General features: G+C 44.0%; 1 protein-coding gene across 5 annotated transcripts in view; it reads left to right on the forward strand.

Annotated features, from left to right (window-relative positions):
* DOT1L (DOT1 like histone lysine methyltransferase) overlaps window positions 1-5,482 on the forward strand; it is a 95,870-nt gene that overhangs the window by 15,168 nt on the left and 75,220 nt on the right. The window lies entirely within an intron of this gene.

The raw sequence follows: 5,482 nt of genomic DNA on the forward strand, positions 1-5,482 counted from the left end.
CTCAGTGCCGACTTGGGCAACTCACTTTCTTTTCCTGAGGTCTGGTCTACACTTGAAAATTAGATAGATATGTCAGCGTTGCTCAGAGCTGTGAAAAATGTTGCGTCTTGAGCACCGTAGTTAGGTCAACCTAACCCCCACTGTAGATGCAGCTGAGTCGATGGAAGTTTTCTTCCGAGAGGTGCATTAACTACTGTTAGTGTAGGAAGCATCTATGCTGTGGCGCTACCATGGCACAGCTGCAGAGCTGTAGTGTAGACATACCCTGAGCGTGTTCCCTCATCTTTTAAAAAGGGATAATTCTTTATCTCCCTCATGGTATGTCTACACTACAAATGGGGTGGGTCCTGCTTTGAGCAGGGGGTTGGACTCGGTGACCTCCTGAGGTCCCTTCCAACCCTGATCTTCTATGATTCTAATGCTACAGTGGTGCAGCTGCAGCACTGGAACTGTGCCGCTGCATTGCTGTAGTGTAGACTTGCACAAAAGGACTTTCATTGGATACTCTGGGGAACTGGTTTAACAGCAGAAAATAATCCGCTGGTATCAGCTGCATTTCCACTGGGCTTGCTGGTTTAATTGTACTGGTGTATATGTATACTGGCAAACCTTTTCAAGTATAGATATGTAGGGCTGGTATTTTCCAAAGTACCCAGCGTTGACTGGCCGTCTACTTTGAAAATCCAAACCCATGATATTGTGGAGTGCTTTGAGGTCCTGTATAAGTACTAAGTGACCAAATGATTTTCTTTTTCAAAGCACTTGAGACAGATTGACTTCCGAAGCATATCGGAAGGAGCAGCCATGCTTATGGAATACTGAGTTCTTTTCACTGATGCTCCTTTTCTTCGTTCAAGTGATACTTTTTAAAAAAAGGATTTTAGGTAAATTAATAGGGACTAATTCTGCCTTCAGATGCTCATGCAGGGCTCCTATTATGGCCAACAGTACATGTACCAGGGGCATAATTAGGCTTTCAAATTATGCACAGTGTGTACATGTTACTGTCATAATAAAAAAACCTCTGTTTGATATGGAAGTGGTCCCCCCCCCCCCCCCCCGCCCCAGTTGAAGAGCAGGAAACCGGTTTTATTTAAACTTCTCCAGTGTTGACCTCTTGCCGTTTTCTGGTGTAAAGAACACTGGAACTATAGAGGAATATTATCACTGATGGATGTACGTGACATTTTAAATTGTATGCTTTACATGTCTGCAGAGATCAGTTGATCCTTAATAGGATAATTTTGAAATCTGAAGCTATGCAACTGTAGCCTCTAATATTCTTTAAAACTTGGCAAAACAATATTAAATTAAACAAACTGTATTGATATAACTTTGACTTGAACCTACAAGTTGATATGTTTTAAAATGGTCTAAATGCCATTCTTGCTGTGATTAAGAAGGTATTATAGCCTGTGGGCTGCAGTTGCTTACTGCTTTGAGGCCCTAGCAGTAGCTACTCCCATTAGGGAAAGGGCTGTCTCTTTTTGGTCTCTGTTTGTACAGTGCCTAGCACAGTAGGTTTTTTGGCTGCAGCTAGGACTCCTAGGCACTACAATAATACACAGAAAACCTGGATTTGTGCTGGAAATGGCCCAACCTGATGATCACTTTAGATAAGCTATTACCAGCAGGACAGTGGGGTGGGAGGAGGTATTGTTTCATATTCTCTGTGTGTATATAAAGTTTGCTGCAGTTTCCACGGTATGCATCCGATGAAGTGAGCTGTAGCTCACGAAAGCTCATGCTCAAATAAATTGGTTAGTCTCTAAGGTGCCACAAGTACTCCTTTTCTTTTTGCAAATACAGACTAACACGGCTGTTACTCTGAAACAAATAATAGTGCTGATAAGAGACATTGCTTCGGCTTTAAATCTGAATCTCTTTTTGCTTGGGTGAGTATGTTTGAACGATACATGGAGTGTGGAATCCAGTATCCTAAGAACTGGTACTGAGAGACTTCAGTAGAGCTGGTTGGAAAATTTTCCAGCAAAACTGTTTTTTGGTGCAAAATTGTATCTTCAACAAATTATTTTTGCAAAATATATTTGTTTTTCCTCAGAAAATACTATCAAAATAATTTGGCTGGAAAACTTTAGATTTTGTCTGAAAACTCAAATTTGTGTGGAACATTTCAATGAAAATAAGAGTTTTGTTTTTCGTCCGATTTCTGCAGGAAAGAATTTGGATCACTTCTAGCTGTGTGTTAATACACTTACACACGTTAAAAACTAGTTATGAAAGTGGCATTGGATGTTAATGATACTTGCTGTCAGTTGTGGACTGCATCTTTATTTTTGATACTTGTAGTTTAGACAACATTAAAGAGATAATGTTACAAGTTAAAATGATATAGTTATACCAGTATGATCCCTCATGAGGACACTTATTCCAGTGGGAGAATGACTTTTTTCAGTTTAGTTTAAATCCAAGTGATAAGCGAAACTGAAAAAGGCCCTCTTATGCTTGAATAAGAGTGTGCATACAGGATGTTAAACGGGGTGGAGTTATATTGGTATTAATTCACACCTTAAGTTGTACCAGTATATCTTTCCTGTGTAGAAAACGCTTTGTGTTGTGTGATTTGTGTGTGTAGTGAGATTTCTGCACTTTAACCTGAAGGCACAAGGAATTGACTTTATTAACAAGCAGATTTTCTAACTGTTTTTACAGGGCATTTGAACTATAGATAACAAAAATGTCCTATAGTCCTGGTCTACTTGCAGTTTTTGTACCAGTATAATTGTCTGTTAGGGCTGTGGATTTCTTTTTTCCCCCTTCCCCCCCATAAAGTACAACCTCAAGTGTGGACCCAGTTATACTGGTATAAATGTGCTTCTGTTGGTATATAATTGGTATATATTCTTCTTCCCATATTGGAATATGCTCTACGGGTAGATGTATAAATTTATACTGGTGGAACTAGGGTCACACTAGGTGTGAATTTTTTTTTTAAACTGATTGAATTATACTGATATGGTTAAAAAGATATGACTCTTGTGTATAGACAAGCCCATAAACATTTGTAAGAAAAAAAATCTACGAGAGAGACTAAACTTGCCATTCGTGGTATTTCTAAGGCTATACGTATGCTACAGACTTCTGCTGGCACAGCTATGTTGGTCAGGGCTGTGAAGAGGTGTGATCCCGAACTGACAGAACTGCTGTTGGCAGAAGCCCCACACGTAGACAGTTACACTAGCAAAACTACGCTTTTACCACAATATATTGTTTTGTTTAGAGGTTGCAGAATAATCTATACGAGTAGCAGCACAGCTTGGCCAGTGTAAACACTGTGCACACTTTGCTGGTATAGTATATACTGGTGTAGCTATACCAGCAAAGCACTCCTAGTATAGACGTGGCCTGAGTTGAAAAGTTAAGGGAAATATGAGTGGGGGAAATGAGAATCTCGAAGGACAGGATAATGAAACCAGTAGTTTTGTTAATTTATGCAATGTCTGTATACACCCGCTCCTGGAGTCCATGCAACACTCAAAGGTTTTCACAGGGTGAGGTGTTGCTGTTGCATCTGGATCATGACTTTAGACTGGTGGGACTGAGTTCTGGAGACTTAGCAGCATTGGCTTCCTAGCTTCTGGATTAGGAAGTTGACTTTTCTCTACCTCTGTGGTAAATTAGCTGCAAAATGGCAGTGGGAGACCACAAAGGATAAGAGCTCCAGTTGGTGTGCAGAAGAAGTGCAATTCCCCTGTGGAAGATGGCTGCCCTCCCTTTCTTCTTGTGGCTTTCTTCTTGAACCAGAAGATTTTATTTGGAGTTAAGAGCCATAGTTAGTTCATCCCATCCATTTGAAATACCAAGGAATGTGATTAAAAATAACTTCTGTTTTGAATTTCAATGCCATTGAAGCAGAATGAAGTAAATTACTAAATTGATTGTGTTGTTTTGCCCCACAAGTGAGTTCTCTGGTGTGTGCAGCATAATTACGGAGGTACTTATTTGCACTGTTGGGGCTGTTACACTCTTGATTCCCATCCACACTGGCATTCCACCAGTTGAGAATGGGACAGTGGCAGATGATGTGATGGGAAGCATTGCTTGGAGCAAGCATGATCCAAATGTGACCATCTGTGGTGTGTTACGAGCATTTTTGTCTGTGGAGCTATGGCATGTTACAGAGCATACAAAGAGGACTACATGGTGGTTAGTAGGTCAAACTTCACTGCTTAGCCAATTACTTGGTTTCTGGTTTCCTTGTTAGTTTTTACTCCTTAGGTATTTTGTGGCTGCTGCCATCCCTGGAAAGTTCAAGGATTTTCACATCTGAGGCCATGTCTACACTAGCACTTAGGTCGGCAAAACTTCTGTTGCTCAGGTGTGTGGAACCCCCCCCACCCCCCCGAGCGACACAGGTTTTGCTGGCATAAGCGCTTATGTACACAGCGCTGTGTTGGCAGGAGACACTCTGCCGCTGAGGTAGCTACCACCACTCGTTGAGCTGGTTTTATGATGTTGACGGGAGTGCTCTCTCCTGTCAGCATAAAACAGCGAGCGATCTTACAGTGGCACAGCTATATTTTAAGCTTGTAAGTGTTGACGTGGCCTGAATCTGAGGGTTTGGCTACACTTGGGAGTTACAGTGCAATAAAGGAGGCCTGGGCGCCCTAGCTCGCTACCCGTTCGCGCTGGCGAGGCGAGTAGAGCGCTCTGTCTCCGCGGCTACAGTGCTGCTGGTACTCCACCTCGGCGAGTGGAATAACGTTCGCTGCGCCCCCTGCTGGAGCGCCGCGGCGCCAGTGTGGACGCCCTGGTCCGTTAGTGCGCTGTGATCGGCCTCCAGAAGTGTACCACGATGCCTGTTGTAGCCACGCTGGTCATCACTTTGAACTCTACTGCCCTGCCCTCAGGTGACCAACCGTTAGACCTGCCCTTTAAATTCTCTGGGAATTTTGAAAATCCCCTTCCTGTTTGCTCAGCCAGGCGTGGAGTGCTCTCAGCGCATCTTTCTAGGTGACCATGCCTCCACGCGCCAGGCAATCCCCAGTATGGAGCAATGGCGAGGTGCTGGACCTCATCAGTGTTTGGGGGGAGGAAGCTGTCCAGTCCCAGTCGCACTCCAGCCATAGGAATTACGATACCTTTGGGCAGATATCAAGGGCCATGCTGGAAAGGGGCCATGATCGGGACACACTGCAGTGCAGGGTTAAAGTGAAGGAGCTGCGAAATACCTACTGCAAAGGCCAAGAGGCAAACAGCCGCTCCAGTGCTGCCCCTGCGACCTGCGGTTTTTACGAAGAGCTGGATGTGATACTTGGGGGCGATCCCACCTCCATGCCAAATATCACCATGGACACCTCAGAGGCCAGTGCAACAAGGCAGGAGGAGGAGCAGCAAAGTGGGAGTGAGGGTGCTGAGGCGGAGGAATGCAGCCAGGAGCCGTTCTCAAGCCAGGAGGAAGGTAGCCAGTTGCAGCGGCCAGTGCTTGGGGAAGGACAAACACCACAGGAGGTTTCCGGTA

The sequence above is a fragment of the Lepidochelys olivacea genome (assembly GCF_965140295.1).
Source record: "Lepidochelys olivacea isolate rLepOli2 genome assembly, chromosome: 25".
Taxonomy (NCBI): Eukaryota; Metazoa; Chordata; order Testudines; family Cheloniidae; genus Lepidochelys; species Lepidochelys olivacea.